We start from the raw sequence: 19,509 nt of genomic DNA, 5'->3' as shown, positions 1-19,509 counted from the left end.
GACAAAAACCACTAGTCCGGGGTTAGCGAGTTTCGTGTGTAAAAAGCAAGCATTCCTTATCCAGGGTTAGCAATAACAATTTGGCATGTGTGAAAAGGAAAAAAAATAGTACGGGGTTAAGGATAGTACGGGGTTAGCGATAGTCCGGGGTTAAGAAAATCCTGTGTAAAAAGGGCATAACTTGTAACTCCGGTAAGCCTTCTCAAACTTCAAAAGTCTTATGTGCTCCAAATCAGCTTCTTTACCTCCAGGATGACAGAAATAAGTTATATTCCATTGAGAATCAGGTATACCGGTGTGAGTTGTCTGAATCTTGACAGATAGGTTGTTTCAGTGTGATTTGTGACCTTTTAAGATGCATCGAGTCACATGTGTTTCTCCCAGACATATAGATAAATGGTATATCCTATCTATCTGTGACATAGGAATGTTATTTACGAGGCTAAACATTTATGTTAGATATCTACCCTCCCAACCACACACCATCATGTGTGACATTGGAAATGAAAAATGTTACACAAGTGGGCAATAGTTTCCTTTTCTAAATATTTATTTGATACCTTTCTTCCTCCCTAATGATACTCCAAGGGGTGCAGAAAATAGCATCTGCAGAACAAAAGTACACTGGACGATGTCAATTGCTCAAAACTTTTTCATAACCTTCATTCTTACTTCATCGCTGGTTGAGTGACATGTATTAGATGTATGAAGCAAAGTAAACACATTTCCACTTTTGTTATATTTTCATTCAATGCAGCATGAAATATTTTGCTGTTTTACCTTTCTATAGAATCTGAAGTTTTAGGGATGATTTCATTATAAACATGGCCAACATAATGGGCATTTCAGGGTTTATGACACATTGATGAATGGGAGTGGAGGCTCTTGTTTGCTTTGAAAGTCTTTTACAAGCATAAAGTGATATCATATAAACCTTGCTGGGGATCACCATCCTAACCCTTGCTAGGGTCCTTGCATTCAAACATCCTAGTAGGTGGGACCCTACTCATTTTTCATCTTTTCCTTTATTTTTAAGAAAGCAAAAAACTCACTTCAGGAGTAGGCTTTATGCCTTACATGTAGAAAGAGAGAGAAGTAGAGTGAAACTTATAAACACAGAGAGCACTCAAAGAATAGATTGAGTTTAAAATAAAGTTTATTATACATTCATTCAAAATAAATTCTTTTTGAATGATTCAATTCAATTCATTTCATCATTTTTCTAAGAACCCCGCAGTTACTCCCAAAAAAGGTTGGTATTTATGAATGAGGCAATGAGTGTTGAAATAATTTTGTGCCATTGTTTTGGGTAAAACATTTTTTCTGCTGGTTAATGTGCTTCCGAAATTAGAATAGAAGCTTGAAATAAGTGAAAAGGCAAATATTATAACTCATAAAGCCCTTGTGTTTCAGTGTTGCATATTTTCGTTGTCAAAATGAAAGAAATAAGAACCTTCGCAGTTGCAGGTTCTATCAAAATTTTAAAAATATAAACCTTCCCACTTCTAATTTGTTCCCATGGTAACATCAAGTCAAGTGGCAATCCCATCACTCTGGAAACTTGTTGAAAAGTGACAGTAATTGTTGCTAATCTCCTAGAGCAGGTCTTAGTGAAGAGAATCAAGCAAGGTTGCGATCCTACCTTAATCAGGGGATTTCACATCACATAGAAGTATACAAGATCAAGAAGAAGTAGAAAGTCAAAGTTTTTTAATGGATGCAGACGACAGAAGGGGAGGGGAGAGTGTGTGTCTATTTATATCTCAAAATATTTCATAAGAGAGCGGGTGCCTGGATAATCACATTAAAATACTGCTTTCAAGTTTAGGTTGAAAATCATGACATTTCCTTGCCCCTCTACCTCCTGCTTCTTAATTAGATGTCGAGACATCCAGGAATAATCCAGGAATAGTCCAACATGGCAAATGAGAAGTCCAAGGGTATTTCTTTCTTACATGAAGTGTTAAAGCAAGGATAAATCACTCTTTTCTATAAATCAAACTTTCCTCATGGAGCCATCAAAATATGTAAAGGCTGAATTATATTGATGATAAAATTTAACTCATAACAAGAAAAGTACATTAAACATTTACCTTGGCACCAATTAAGGCTTGCTCATGCCTTAATCTTTGGAAATCTAAGTATTAGAGAAAAAAAACTTTGAAGAGCATTGACATTCTCACTCTATATGATTTCTTCATTGGACAATATCACAATACCTAAAACAAGAATCCAGTGTCAGTGATGGTGAATTATTTACTTTTGATTATGGTATATTAGAAAAAAAATTATCTATATGCAATAGGCCTACTACTGTGATACTGGCAAAGCTGGCTTCAGACTGACCTGGAGTCTGTTTCATTGATGCGATTGTAGGATGAGTATGATTTTTTTTAGGTTCTTTGTATCTCATCAAAATTTAATTTTCAATATCTATGTGTATTTGAATACCAAACGAGGGAATGTAAACAAAAAATTGTTTAAAGGTAGTGATTTTGTACCTGATTGCTAAGCATGAATGCTTGGCTTGTAAGCAAGCAGCCAGAGGACCGACAGTTTAAGGTCGTCTCTGAGGAACCTGGTAGTGAGGATTAATGCCTTACCAAAAGGCACTAGCACACCAAGTGGGAATCGAACCCAAGTCACCGGAATTCGAAACCCCTGCTCTACCGACTGAGCAATAAACCATCGACTTGAAATTCTAAGCAAATTAATTCATCAAAACCTCCAGTAAGTGTTGATTTCCACTCTCTATTCATCCGCCTCCCATCGTTCTAAAATAGATCTTCGCGAGCGATCATTAATGACTTTTAAAAGTTTTTAATGATAAGGCATGATCATTAATTGACCTTTGACAGCCTTCTGGGGCATGCCACTGTCTGTGACGCACTTTCTCCCCCCACGCCAAGCTACTATCTGTTGGCTTAGTCCTAATGAAGTCATCAAGCATTAATAGATAAGTGCCTGAGTTGCATGCCTTTCTCTCTAGATAACGTTCCGCAGACCCAAAGAAACAACATTTCTTCATCTATATATAGTGAGTGTGTAATCGGCAATTAGAGGTTTCGAACTTTGCATTCGAAAGTTCCAATTTTGTTGACTTAATCTTGTGGTTTTAGCTTGATTACAGGCTGTCAAGTGCATAGGAGATGTGGATTTTAGAATCAGAAGTTTGTAAATCAAATCTAAAAGACCTGCTGCATGTGCTGATAAATACCCAACATGAATATAGAAAGTGTGGTTTATTCAATGAAATTAGTATAAGGATATGTTAAATTGGTATGTTGTGACAGTTCTAAACTGGTTGAATAATTACAGCTCCTTAAACATGAATGATATGGGAATGATATCTAACATTACTGTATAAATCTAGGCTTAAGTCATTTCTGTGTTAAGTATGTTTCAATACAACCGTCATTTAACCTGTAATGATGGCAAGTGAGCCAGTTACTAGCATGCAGAAGGGGTGTACCATAAACAGAGGTTAGGATACTTTAAAATGAACCAAACATAATTTTACTTAAACATTTTACTCCAAATAATGAAAATTCTCCTTTTTAATGCCTTATTCCTTGCTTATCCAGACTTTTAATATTTCAGTACTAAGTTTTGACAAAAATTTAGCTTGTAGTATAGTCCCACCTACTGACATTTTATGTACAGCAGATGACTATATATTGACAGTCAATTCCGGTACTGTCATTCTGAGATACATCTCAATATAGCTTGGACTCCAACTGGTCTAGCTTAAACATGGAAGTTTATACAAGGACATCTAAATAAGAGAACTCAAATATAAAGGTGTCAGTAGGGTTAATAGCATTATTCGTTGCTATGTACCAAATATCAAACAGTTTTCCCTTCCTTTTTTTATATAAAATTCCGGGGGATGATGATACGTGTAAGAAAACACTGAAAGACGTATTGAAAATGAGGTTTAGTTTCCAAATTTATTATTTATTTTGAGTGGTCATTGTGAGTGTCTTTTGAGGGTCAAATATTTGAATGATATAGGCTTACATATAGTTTCCACCATGATATGAAATTTTTGCATCAGTTGTTTGTAAAGGAAGGAATGTTTGGAAAATGCCTTTTGAAAATCTTGGATTTTGCTTATGAATTGCACACCAGGCCAAGTCACTGATTAGAATATCTAATATGTATTCCAAATACTTTGTATAAATCCCCCTGCTAATTATTGCAAATGTCTCTCTACTTTAAACGTATATATGGATTTTTTAATAACATATTTAGAGTGAGGAGGAATGCAAGTGAAAACCTGTTAGTTGGAACCTGTTTGTTGGATAGTCATGAAATCATGAAATTCAATTTTTTTAAGACCACCTCCTTTTTCTATTCTTGTTTCATCTTCTCTGTATACTTCTATGTAAATATTGTATATACATGTACCTGTATACATATATACCCTTTCATCAGTTTTTTTGTTTTTTCTGGTTAGTGTAAAATAATGGTTTTGTAATGACTCAAGCTTCAAGCTTATGTTGCAAGACCTTTGTGTGCTCTGTTAATAAGAGATTATGTAATATTTTCTTTACGTAATATTGTCTTTATGTAATAATCATGTATCACTGTATTTTCATATATGAGATTGTGGATGATGTGAACACACATGAAACAGTAAATAAATAAATAAATAAATAAAAGTACAGCTCAAAGGGCAAAACACAATGTGAAACTGGTGCTCAAAAGGGGCCAGTGATAATAAGGAAATAGTTATTGAAAGTACCTGAGCTATGAATCAAATTCATACAATCTGCACATTTTATGTTCTCTCTTCATTGGATACAGAAAATAAGATAAATTGGTAATCAAAACATAATGTTCACAGTGCCCACCATGGGAAAACAACAAGAACATTGGGAGGGCATTTACTGTAAAGTGGTGAGATGCTGGAAAGTGTTTGCTTTGACACCAGGAGGTGATAGTCAAGTTTATGGAAACATGGAGTGAATGAATAACTAGAGAAGAAGAGAAAAAAGCCCCTCCCCATTTTTATTTCATGAAAACATCTGAATGCTTTTTGCAAAAAGAAAAAAAAATCACTGAAAAGCAAGTCTGAAATCTACCATTTAGGTATTATGGTATTATTATAGTTATTATGAGGCCTTCCCCATTCGTATTAAAATTTTGTGATTTGAAATGAAGACAGAAACCTGATGTATTTTTTGTGGGGTGGGGGGTGCGGGAGTTGAGGATGGATAGGTGGGGAGAGTGGGAGACAAGAGTTTAAAATTGTCTACATCAAACCTATATCAGGGCAAATTGAAAGGATGAGCAATAATAAGTAGACATTTTGAGATGAGGTCCCACTGAGCAATGTCTAGGTCCTTCTGACTGGGATGCAATGTTTCAGTGAATGTTACAAGAACTTTGTTTTATTTCTCCCAGCATGTTTCAGGGCAGCAGGTGTCAGTTGGAACCCGTTCTCATTACCATCCTAAAACCAGTTTAGTGGAGACTAGTTTAACGTGTAATGAGAACGGTCAAAGTGGTTGGGAAAACTACCTCGCGATGTATTTTTCAAGATTGCTTTGCCTTGTTAAACTGGTTTTAGGGTGAGTACACAACCATTTTTCAGGAAGCCGTCTGCGCACATTTTGAGCGTGCTACTCCACACACTGTGTGTAGAATGTCTACGCTGCAGTTTCAAATTTTGCGCAACCCTCTGAGAGTGTTCCTTTAGCAACGAGACCACTTTATGTGAAGTGGTATTGAAGACCACTTTGGGATGATCAGATGGAAATGCTAGCAAAGCGATCTTCCAAACTGGTTTCCTGAACCGGTTTCCAGTAAACTAGTTCTAGAAAGTATAATGAGAATGGGGTCTTTGAGAGAAAAGAAATGAAATGTTCAGAAAATTTGAGAAAGATTTTTTTTGAGGGGGAGGGGGGGCTTGGAGAGCTGGGCAGAGAGAGATGAGAAATGAGAGAAAGAGTGTAATGAGGGATAGGGGAGGATGAAAATGTAAATATGGAAAGACAGAAAGAAGAACAGTAATATGTACATGTATATATATATATAGGTATTCATATAATTTGCAAATACACAAGTCCAAATCTCAACAAGTCCATATCTTGATCAACAAGAACTTCTGGTTAAATTGTGGGTCCCATTTTAGCACATTCAAGGGCTATCTAGCTTTGAGTAGGATAATAAATCAACCAGAAAAACCAAATGGTTTGGAACTAGGGTGTAAAATATAGCATATTTTCAGTTGACCACACACAACTCTAAAAATTTTAGCAGCTTTTATTTCACCATCATCTCAGGTTTTGTTTGTCATAAATATTGAAAAGGGAAAAATCACTGCTTTGTTTGTTTGGGGGTATTCATCAGTCAGGGTTAGCTGATTTATATGTTTAAAGGACTTAACCCAAATTCTGGGCATTTTTTTTTAAATATTTCGTATGAATTTGCTTTCTTTAGAAATAATAGCTTTGTTGTTGTCTGTAGAGGGAATGGATCAATCCATTCAAGCATAATTGGAGTAAAGTTATGAAATGAGTTTTTGGTCTATTTGACTTTTAGTATGTACAGCACATTGGATATGGTTATACTCATCTTCTAAAGCCCTCCAAAATTACCACACATATTCGTCACAATAAGTGCACAATATATTCTTCTTTCGGAAGATGTGTATTGTATTCTGTTTTCTGATAAAGAATGCGTATTTGAGTCTACATCACTTCCCACTCGTCCTTCCCTAATTTCAGTAAGGAGATTAAAAAAATCTTTACTGAACTGAAATATTTTTTATACTGTAGGAATTTGGATCCATTGCATGTGCATGTTTCAAACACATGAGCCTATTTTTTCTCATGAATAATTATTTTGACACTATTTTTAGACTCAGAAGGCCCATTTGAAAAAGGGTAGATTATTTTTGTTATAAAGTTGGACCTACAGCATGTTTATGATTCATACACCTAATTCATCGTCTCATGTAACAAATTTTGACAAATCACTTGTTGGAATCAAAAGGCTCTTACCTTTGTTGTTAACTCCTGGACATAAAGACTTTCTGGCTCTCAAAGTCTCAATGACAAAAATATATGATTGAATTGCAAATATTCATGCTCAGCAACATGACAAGGTCAATTTAAAGGTGATCTTGGGAAGTGCTGAAAGGAAGCATTTCCCAACCTCAAACCAAGTGCACTTGAAGAGAGAAGTCTTCCTTGTAGATTCGGCAGGAAATATCACTCTCTGTGTTCCAATTTGAAGAACATCATATTTTTATGAACTGTAAGAACCTATCACTGATACTTATCAAGAAAAATATGTTTTTTAAGGTTTTAGTGATGCATGTCACTTTGATTTCCCCCTTTCCTTATTTCTAGGTTTCCATAAACAAGTCTTGTTTAGGCTGTAAAATGTAGGTCTACACTGATAGCACATTAAAATAGTGTATTTAATGGAATGGAAAATATTCGCTTAGGCATGTTTGATAAAAATTATATGGTGGTGCATGGGTAAGTGATAAAGTGCTTTTAGGCTGCGTTTATGCGACCTCGACCCAGAATCATGATTTAAATCACGATTTGAATCATTCAAAACAGCAGCATGAATCACGATCCGACAGAATCAGCGTTTATACGGCCATCTTTCTAACGCTGTTTCTCCCTGGATTCGGGCCGATCCAGTGCGCATCACAGTGCGCAGTTTGACCCAGGAAGTATAGGTCAACATTTTCGCACGTGTTTCTAACTTCACGTCGGCTGCTAGATTTTTGCTGCCGCCGGAGCTAACACGCGATCGTTTGTGCAAGTGCAACGCTTACTCGGCTTCCGAAAAATAAATCTTTTACTTCCAGAATTCCGTGTATTGTACCTCGTATTGTTTTTGATCGGGACCAGAAGGGGTCATCATCCTCCTCCACCTCCCGATCGATTTTTCTTGTCTATGATTGTCCTGTACTGGGAACGAATTCTGTTAATTTTGTCTCGACAGGCGGTGCCACATCTCCGTTGAAATCCCTCCCTCGCAAGCGCCGCTGAAAGGGATCGTCTTATTTCTGTGAATCCCGGTAAGGGATGCTTGTGCTTCAGGCTGAGCCCAAAGCACAAGCAGAGCCCTGAGTTCATCGTCAGTCCAGTTTGTGCCTTTGGAACTTGAAGAAATGATGGATGAAAACAATGAAATATACAAATGACGCTACAGTACAACCCCGGGGGTACAATACACAGAATGATAATTCCTAAATGCTGGCAATACTGCTACACGAAAATTAACCTGCACGAAACACAGCGCGCGCCTTTGAGTCGAACCCTGAAGAAGCACGACACAATGACGTCATAGAATCATGATTCAAATCACGATATCGTTCATACGACCTTTTTGGTTCGTGATTCTACAGAAACGTCTTTCCAAACGCCCCTTTTTTCGTGTTTCATGTTTGTGATTCTAATCATGATTATATTCAATTTCGACTAAACGCAATCGTGATTCTGCAGAATCGTGATTTGAATCATGATTCTAATCATGATTCTAGGGTAAAAAAGTGTCGAATAAACGCACCCTTATATTAACATGCAAGTAAGTTACTGCCGTCTATGATTACCAGTGTCATTTCAAAAGGAAAAGATTGTTTGGGGGATGGGGATGAAATGATGATTGTTGAATGCAGTTGTGTTAAAAAAATGCCCCCAACTGGTGTCTCCTTTTCATGTGACTGGGATAGTTTCAATACAGATACATCGCACCTGTATGAAGGGAAATGTCTATATGATGAACAGGTTCATGACACATTTTTCCTTTTCCTGACTGACTTTGAGTGTCTGGGGGAAGGGTGTCATGTAGGTGAAGGTCAAGGTGAAAAAAAATATCACCCTGATTGGAGCTTGAGGGATTAGGCTGGGGTTAAAGAAATAGATTTATACTAAGTAGCAAGGCTTGCAAAAATGTATCTGAGTGAGCTGACTTAAAGGGGAAGTTCACCCTGAAGAAAACTTTGTTGCAAAAATAGCAGAAAAAATAGTAAAAAATATTGGTGAAGGTTTGAGGAAAATCCGTTAAAGAGTAAGAAAGTTATTAGAGTTCAAAGTTTTGGATTGGTGACGTCATAAACGAGCAGCTGCCCCATGTGTTATGTAATATAAAATGCATGAATTTCAAATTTTGCATGGTTCCTGATGGCTTAATTTTGTTTTCTATTCATGATCGGGTGTGAAATAATTTGTCTATTGATATACAAAAGGTACAGTGAAAACCATTTTCAATTTTCTGAGAAAATAACATTTCATTGATTTTTTACCATTCGCTATGTAGGAATGCTGCTCGCATATGACGTCACAAATCAAATAATTGAAATTCTAATAACTTTTTAATTATTTGATGAATTTTTCTCAAACCTTCGGCAATATTTTTAATTATTTTTTCTGCTATTTTTACAATAAAGTTTTTGTCAGGGTAAACTTCCCGTTTAAGTAGGACCATTGCATTACAAAAAATGATAATAATGATTACATTTAGGGCCTATATAGTCATGATAGTGCAATTCTGCCCTGTAAAAATGCTGTTTAAAATTTCAGGTGTGCATGGTGTTTATGCCGGTCACTGTAGCAACCATTTGAAAGTTTTAAACAAGTTGTTGATCTTAACATCTTGGCCCAATTTGACAGTCTTGTTCATGTGACATTGTAGAAAGAGAGCCAAGTACCATTTAAAATGTTTGTAAATTATATCTTTAAAATGTTCATATCATAATGGCTTCATGATGATACTTATAAAGACTTTTGCTGCAATGCTTCTCATTCAAAACTAGTTAGGCCTACTGATGAAGACACTATGCAAGCCTTGCTTACAACTACCCTTTGCCAAATCAATCAAAGTTCATTTTCAGTGCACAAAATACAATCCACAATGGAACAGATATGAAATTCAAGATCAACTTTTTGCTCATGTGTTATCATTAGCAGTAGTATTCTATTGGGTAAATATAACATTGTTCATGAACTTTGTTCATGTTTGTTTTAAGCACATACAATTTACACATTATCTACCAAGTGTCAAAAAGACTTTAACCATGATAACTATGCCTTTGCACATTATTAATTTCTTCCAGTTTCAAATGCCGTATTTGCTTTTGTGGAAAATGGTGAATTTCTGCTCCTTCTCTGCTATTTGTTTTGTCAGTTCAACCTGTTCAACTGTGGAAAGTATGGCATATTTACATTGAGATTAATCTATTTATTAGTGTACCCAACAAAATTATCAACAATAAAATCAGACTGACAGACAGGCCGACAGCTGAGGCCCAATAACATTGATGGTTGCATATTGGGGGAAAATCTTTGAATTTTTACGATTTGGGTGCTTACCGAATTTCAAGGGTAAGGGTTAGTAAGTCAAGAGTAAAACTACTTTATTGATTGTAAATTGATGTATGAAATGGGATGTGAGCATGCTCATAAATGACAATGACCATTAGCCTTGTCAGGCATTGATTTATGGGGAATTGGAATAAACTTCAATTTTTATAGGCAGCTCACATCCTTCCATATTTAATTCTTCTCCTGTTGAATTGATTTTGAGCAAAATAATGAAAACATTTCTGACAGTTTATTTTCTACATTGTGCTTTCCCTTGTGAAGTATGACATTTATTCTTATTACTATCACTGAAACACTCCATATCTCGTTCCCTTTCTCTGGTACTGTGTACAGCAAAATTGTAGGCCGACATTGAATCAAATAGTATTTTTATGAATATTTCTTTGAGCAAAGCCTACATTGATATTGAGAAATAATTAAGAATCCTTAAAAGTACCAATTTGAAATTTTCTAACATACATGCATATATCATGTTTTACTGTTATTCACCTATCCTCTGTGTATTGAAGGTTAATAAAATGGCTTCATGATTTTTAGAATGTCTGTTCATGTTTGTGCTCAGAGCCTATGCTTGTTTGGGTGTACTTTAAAAAAAATAGTTTTCATGCATAGCGTGTATAGTTTGATTTTGTATTTCGAAGGAAATATAAATCAAATTATATCTCTTTTGAAAATAAGGTTATATCTACAAAGCAGTAGAAAATTACTGAGTAGATACCTTTCTAAATGTGTTGTTTCATTTGTACGTTTGTATATCAAGATGCATGCCCTATTATACTGCACAGAAGAATACGCTCAAAATTTGTTTGTAATAACCAATTTATAACACTGCATTCATTTCACAGTTGAATAGTTTTAGGAAGCTAGAAGTTGTTGACAACAGGAATATAATCACACATTTCACCTTGATTATATTTAGTTCAATGTTTGTCTTTAAAGAAGGAAAAATAAAATAATTATGAGGTTATTTAATCACAATTGATTGAAAAATAATGTTCATGATCATTCAGATTGAATGAACTTTTCAAATGTTTATTCAATGATACTGTTATCAATGCCCCATTCAGACAAACCACAGTGACAAAGTCTATTTTTGAATGAACTGAAGCACCTGATGGTGTCACCTTACTTCATAGTGACATTACAATTTCTGTTACCTCCCCTAAAGAGAATGTTTGTTATTTCAATCTTTCCATTGTTGATTACATTATTTTATTTTGATAAATGTCGTTCGACCGACTTCAGAAGTGGCGTTTTGTCAGGTGCTGGTAACGCAGAACTGTCAGCGCCAACTCCTGCTCACCCAACAATACCACTGCAAGAATGTCCTCCTTCATTTTAGTAGGTCAACATGAATGGTTGGATGCATGTGACAATGCCAGCCAGTTACACCTGAGATGTTTATGTGAACGATACCTTCACCGGGGCAATGAAAAGTCAACTTGAATATCGCACTCAATTAAATACAAGTCAACATCTTGTCAAGCGAGAAGAAGTTCACTCCATCACAATCCCAGTCAAAACACAGTTCCTCTCGTCTTTCATGGATCCTTCTCTTTCTTTTATCAGACAAAATCAAAATGTCTGGAACTCCAACTATTCCTTCAGTCGGCCAGCCGGTCGGCACTTTGTGCTTCGTAAACCCTCCGCGAATCAGATTTTGCCGCCCAATAGGCAGCGTGACGAAAGCGACACCTCGGAAAATGTGATCTGAGAGGTGCCCTTGAGTCGTCGCAAGCAAGCGTTGAACTTGTTCAAGATTTTGGGAGGTGTGGGTTACATTGTTTGGGTCTTTAACAGTTGATGTGATGTAATGATTTCCCTTTGATGTATCTGCCGCCTCATTCTCATTATCACCATCCTAGGACTGTTTTGGTAGCCGCCATCAGATGTGTCACTTCTTGATCAAACTTGAGAGAAATAGGTTTCCTCTGCCGACACCTTCAAAGAAGAATCAAGACGAAATTGGAGATCTTTGAACACATACTCCATGCCTTGATTACCTGTACTACAAACCCCTTTTTTCTGTGAAATAGATCATTTGGCAATGTTGTAAAATGTCGTCCATGGTCCATTATTGACATGATAATAGTGAAACTTTTGAAATGTCTGCACTCCCATAGAAATGTAAGGGCACAATTTGTTTTACTTCTTTTAGTGAAAATTGCAAAATAAAATGCCAGAATCTAATTATAAGGCTTGCACACAACTTACATTTTCTGTATTGGAAAGTGCTATAAGATATTAAAATAAGAGGATTAGTTGAAAAATGCTGATGCTGAGCTTCATAAATAGATTTCATTCTCAATTATGGGCTATCCATGAAGCAGTGTTATGATTAGGTATTAGGTCTTTAAGGACAAATTGCTCCCTTATATTATTCTTTGTAAATAGGTCTTGTTTCGGAACAACATCAATTTGAATTCCCCATCATTAACCCCACTTCTAGGGGTTATGTAACCTTCAGAAGACTGGGAGTAAGGAATCCAAATATTCCTTTTCATTTGATCATCAAAGTGGAAGTGAAGATCATCAATTAAATGGCTTCTTTAATTCAATGATTTGTTGGATGTTGTCCATTTATTGTGACTTGAATGAGGTGTTAGTGTATCTAAATTGAAAAAGCAATAAATGATGATAAAAGAAAAAAAGGAGATTATTCAATTCAAACAAAAAAGACAAGGATACTGGTTTATTTGAAGCCAGACTGATCGGAACTAAGTAAAAAAGAAAAAAAATAGTATTAAAAGTACTAGATCTTGAAGATCTCCACATGTAATAGGATGTGTGCTGCATGCAATACACACTGGCACTGCCCTTTTCTTCATTCAATTAAAGTTTGTACATTTTTTTTTATTTTGAATATTTTCAAGAATCACCCCAGGAGTTCTAAATATAAAACATTTTTATACGTGACTCATAACCTACATGGAGATTGAAATGTTCTCAGTGCCATTTCAATGAATGGCCCCCATGATTAATTCTTTTCAAGATCACTTCATAATTCAAGATTTTGGTTTGATAAAACAGGTTTCATGTATTTAATCAGATTGCTACACTTTAAAGCTAATGTTCAAAGAGTCTCATATGCATAGCCCACTTCTGTAGTGAGACTTTTCATTTTGCATCCAAAGCCTGTGTTTTTTATGATCACCCATTCCAACGAAGGTCCGTACCCAGAAATTAAATTTGTCTTAACTTTCAAGTATTTATTTATTACTTTTTATATTGTTGACATTCTTAAAATATATAGATATAACTCTTTAAAGTATAGCTTTGATGATTTGTTGTACAAGTACCTTTTCCTCTATGAAACTTAAAAAAAATGTTTTATCCTATATTGAGCGATTTAAGAGAGTCACAGTTAGTAATAAGCGTATACAATTTAAAGAATATTTGTATATGATGAAGAAATTTAGTAAACTGGATCACAGCACTCTCCATCCTAACAAAATTCCTATATTCCGAGCACTGCTCTACTCTTAGCATCACCATCATGCTTCAGTAATAATGAATCCCTTGAGAAACTTAAATTTCCCTCCTTATTGCTACTTTTCTTTTTAAACCACTGATGCATTGATGCATTCCAACCTGATTAACCTAGAATGTGAATTGATTGCATTTGATAAATTGAAGCTAATCCTGGGATTTCATATTTAGATATAGAATACCAAGGCACTGCAAATCTCTTTTTGGGTATTTTAAGTCTACCATGCCAATCTGAAAAGTGTTCAATTAAATGTACAGTAGTTGCATAATACTCATGCCTGTCTGACTGAGAACTCCTTGTTGAAGTGCATTGCAGTTGCGGATTATACTGCCATTAGATATTCTGAGTAGCTTTTGACATTAATGATGATAATTTTACTTACCCCATCAGCCGTAAATCTGTTGAGTAATGACTCATTTACCTACCACATCTGAGCTGAACGTGGCAAAATGATTTAAATCCTGCCATTGCAGAATTTGAACCATCGACCTTCTGGTTCCCAAACCCAAGTTATTTACCGCACTACACCTCCAATATCATGGCAGGCCTATATTGTCTATCAATCTTTGACTAATAAAGTTGCATATTGTTTTATGGTGATGTTATTGCCAATTTTTTTATGCTGATTACTACATCATAATTCATATTCAATACATCATATTCAATATCAGAAGGTACTTAAGTGGATGTTTATGTAGGCTCTGTAATGCAGACAGCTGGACATTCCTAGAAACCTTTGAATTTTGTCAGAATAATATACTTGGCTATTGATTTCTGACTGTTTGAAAGAAGAGTCAAGGGCAACTACTTCACTGTGAAAACAAAGTCATGATACAGGTGACATTCTAACACCTAGTTTTACAGTAACAAATATGCAGTCAATGCAGGGTTTCAATAGGAAAAGTAAATACAATTTGAGTAATCTTTCTTGTGCTTTATTTACCCAGGCTTCAGATTTTAGCAACCTTGATGCTTTTGTGCAATTTAAGGTTGAATTTTCATTCTCTTTTCTTTCTTTGTCTATCTTCTTGTGAAAGTCAGAGGTGATAAGGCAATTTATTACATGTATAGGCGCTGTCACACCTTGGCGTTTTAGACAGCGTATGCCCGACGTATTAGGAATTTGGCGAATACGCTGGCGTACGTCGAATTCGTTACGGGTAAGTTTTGCATACGTTAGTACGCTAAAACACGCTGGTATACGTCGTCATACGGCGAGGTCGTCGAAAAATTTTGTGCAAGCACAAAATTTTTCGACGTATGCCAGCGTATGGCTCATACGTCCCGCATACGCGGGCCATAAATTGTAGGCAAGTTACGCGATCGTTGATACACGTTGACACACGTTACTCTTAAGTTACTCATAAGTCGATGTACGTCGAGATAATGTCCAGCGTACCCTAAAACTTACTTCTAACCTATGAGTAACGTGCTTTGAACGTATGTGTAACTTAACCCCAACGTATATTGACGTATGAAGACGTGCTCCGGACGACCACAAAACTTACTGAACGTGTTTATAACTTACAGCTACCGTATAATGGCGTATTGACAACGTTTATCATGTTTATAGGAATTGGTATGTAAAGGTGGGGTTCACAGGAGTTTTCTTCGGCATGGCGGTGGTGTTGATAGGTGATGTATCGCAGCCTTTTTATAGGCTACGACACGTGTTCGTCAGCAATACGCTGCCGCGCGCTATGCGTAAGTTAGGCTATCGTAGGGCATAAGTTGTGTACGCCAGCAATACGCTAAGCATTCGTTGGAATACGTTACTTATAAGTTAACGAAGCGTTCGCTATAAGTTACTAATACGTTATGTATACGTCCAACTCGTTATGAATACGCTAAGTATACGCCCAGAGTTGAAAAAACAAATCAAAGTTCAGCGTATGCCGACGTTTTAGAGAAATTTTGATACGTCGGGCATACGCTGTCTAAAACGCCAAGGTGTGACACCACCTTAAATTCATCTGATGTGGGGATCTCCATTCGGTGAAACATGATAGGTCCATGGGTGAAATAACTTTTTTTTCAGGAAAGGAGTTTTTGGTTTTATATCATTTTCTTGATATAATGAGCCCTTGTATTTATATCAAATGCATAATCCTCACTTCACCCATATTTTCTCATCCACTACACCGCCCCTTATCCGTCTAATGCCAGAAATGTGTATCAACAACAAAAAAATAACATTTATAACACAAGACTTTAGAAAAAAAGAGATATTGTAAATTGAGATGATAATGCCAAAAAATTTCAATTACAACAACCCTTCATATACCCTCCACCACTATTATATTACCAACCTTCATCACTGCAGCACCCTTCCACTACCCCTCCATTACCCCTCCAACACTCCTGCAGCATTACCCTTCCCCACCCTCGCCATCATCAGACCATCCCTAACGATCTTTCTACCATTGAGGCACGGATTCAGCCAGATTGAACACAATAGTTTTTAGAGGCCAACAATTGTACAAAAACAATATGGCCCCTGAAATGGTATTGTGTTTAATCCGCCTGGATCCGCACCTGGAGACCATCTCTTTACCATCATCTTCCATCCTCTTCCACTCCTCATAATGCTTTCGATCACCTTTCCAATCTCTCATATCAATCCTCCTTACGCCAACCCTCCATCAGTATTAGAGATGCATTCAAGAAAATGGGACATTAAAGCATCATTCCGTAGCAATTTGTTTGAGTTATTTCACATCTTGACAGGACTGCACTGCAGCACCTCTTTGCTACTCCTCTGATACCACTTCAGTTAACTCACCACCACTTCCATTTTACCTCCATGATCCTCTTCCATTATCTTCACCACCTTTCCATAAATCCCTCATATATACCTCAACCCTCCATCAGTATTAAAGATGCATTGAAGATGTGGGACAGGATAGAGACACCAGCGCTCTCATCTGATTCATCACCTTACTTCCACTCTTCAATGGAAATATCCAACATCATTTGTCAGCATTAACTCTGGTATCTATCAAGATGTACTCAACTTCCTTAGCCTTACCATCCACCCCCCCCCCCTCTCTCTCTCTCTCCAGCTTTACAACAAGACCAAGTTGTAAAGTGTGTGACATGTTCTCTATGGTCCGATTTGTTTTTTTGACCCACTAGATGCATTTACCAGACTTCGATAGAGGTCTTTGTACAGTCTCTGAGACTTAAATTGAACCTTAGATGTACTTTAAGATGAGGAGGGGGCTACAATGTCCAACATCAACGTCTGTGTCCTTTACAAATGTTTCTAGGAACATTTGAAGCTTTCTTGGTGGAGTTAAAGTGGCTTGGGGTAAATGTAAGCACATTTGGTTTCAAAATTATGTTGTGGTTTGTGCATTTGATGTGTGTGCGTTACGTTTTGTCCTTGAATGGAATCTGTCGAAGACGTGACCTGATGAAGTTTCTTAAGCTCCTTTATTTGGTAGGAACTTGTATCACAGTTGATGTCAAATTTTCTTTGTGACACTGCAAACATTCCATTTTCATGTTTAACAAAGTGGAATCAAACATAAGGCAGGTTGCCATGTTGTTTAAAACAGTATGCTTTTAAAGATTACATCAAAATTATTATAATACAAACCAGAGAAAAAAGAAACAATATGAAAATTCTTATACATTGAACATAGTTAACACTAAGATTCTTTACAAGATTCCTCAAAGATACTCTTTAGAAAAATTTGACTGACAACAAAATGTTCCTTCATGGTCTGCTGCAATCACATATCATTTTGATACTCTCCCAATGTTCAACAATTCATAAACATGCTGTGTTACTATCAGATATATTTGAAATCTGGTTCCCATACCCCCGAGGTTGTACACACTTCTTGTTATTTATCAAAACTTGCTAATGCATGTGTTCCATACCTCTTAAAAATTCCTAAACTATTCATATGTTTCTTGTTAGATAAGTTGGGGGAGTTCAACGACCTAGTGTTGTACTGGGTATCCCAACATTCTTTTACCTTGTCTTCTCATGCTCAATCAAAGTATCATGAATTTTTGAGAACCAGTCATTGATTTGATACATTTTGTATTATATATATTTATTTCATTTTTTCTATTAATCACTCTATTGGCAAATCTGCATATTTAAGGAAAAGATACATTATACCCAGGTCTCTTTATTTTTTAGGAGGAAATGCATGGCAATAAGATATTTTGTAGATGTACATCATTTTAAAAATAATTTGAATGTTTTATTTCATGTTACAGCATATGATCCTGATTTGATGATTATTTTTTGTTCAGATTTAAAATAAAAAAACAAACTTGCACTGCTGTAATTTTTCTGAAAGGAATGATCTGAGAGGAATGCATATGTTTTCTTGTGTAATTGGGTAGAACACATACAGACTTGTCAAAACTTTGTAGCATTCCTTTGTTTCATGCTCATTGAAGAATTAGTTTTGTGTGTTTTGGGAAGAATTAACAATAGTTTGGATCATACTGATATTAATTTTCTTTCATTACTTTTCGCTCATGACAGCATGGTTTGATCAGGACAGAAGACGAAGACTTCATGATCCAGCCTCTTCCCGAGCACCTCATTCCTGCAGACCACAACTCACCTGTAGTTCCACATGCGGTATATAGGCGTTCGGTAAACTCATCAAGTGTCAGGTTTGCAGAGAAGAAAGGGCATCGAAGGGAAAGGCCCAGAGAGCATCATTCCAATTCAACCAAACAGCACTATTGTGGGAGGAGAAAGAAATGTAAGTAATGTTTATTTCAAGAGTATTTCGCCCACGTGAGATTTTCGTAAAATTGCTACTCTGTAGTCCTAAAAATCAATGAAACTTGCACACGTCTTGCCTGGGTGCTATGTTAGTGCAGTGCACCAGCTACTCTAACACATTGGTGAGTAGAAGAAGAATGAAAAACTGTATTTTAATTCTTTAGTGACTATCCAACTGACTTTGGATGGGTTCAGTTGTTTTTTTTTCAGATTCCCAATCGTTATATCACGAATGTTTCAAGAAAATAACATCAGAATGCATGTAAAATGGAGTTAATCAGAGTGTATAATATAGAGGAACCAAGAATATCCCTATTTGGAAATTAAATTTGTTGGCTTCAGATGTGGAAGGAGGGCAAAACTTAATAATGATAGTAATCTCAGTTGATTCTCCGTATTCTACAAAGAGCTTGTTTAAGAGAATGAAGTGCCTTCCCCCTATTCATTTGCTTCATTAATAGAGCACATCTCCTCTGTGTCCATACAAATGAATTATAAAAGAAATTATAGACGACTTTGAAGAATAAAAAATAATTATCTAGTTCTCTTTATCTTGGTGACTTTATCGACAGACTGCAGGTCTGGACATTTGGCGTGGTTTGAAAGAAATCATATTCAAACCCCTAAGCCTTGGTTGAATGGTCTGATACTCCCTAACTAAGAAACTTGTCTTTGCGGATGCGTTCATGTCCCCTCCCATGGGAAAAGTTTTGTTTTAGACCTGATATGGTGCCAACTTTGTGGTTGTCATAGGAGAATGGGTTTAATTACACCCTTCATGGTGGCAGCGGCTATTATTCCATTTGAAAGGGGTCCGCCATGCATATTGATATCCAATTATGATATTGATTTAGAAGCTAGATGATGGTTTAACAAATGGACTCTAGGTTCCGGTAATTATTTGATGA

Source organism: Lytechinus variegatus, chromosome 2 (assembly GCF_018143015.1).
Source record: "Lytechinus variegatus isolate NC3 chromosome 2, Lvar_3.0, whole genome shotgun sequence".
Taxonomy (NCBI): domain Eukaryota; kingdom Metazoa; phylum Echinodermata; class Echinoidea; order Temnopleuroida; family Toxopneustidae; genus Lytechinus; species Lytechinus variegatus.
The sequence above is the reverse complement of the archived record's forward strand: the minus strand, read 5'-3'. Positions refer to the sequence as shown.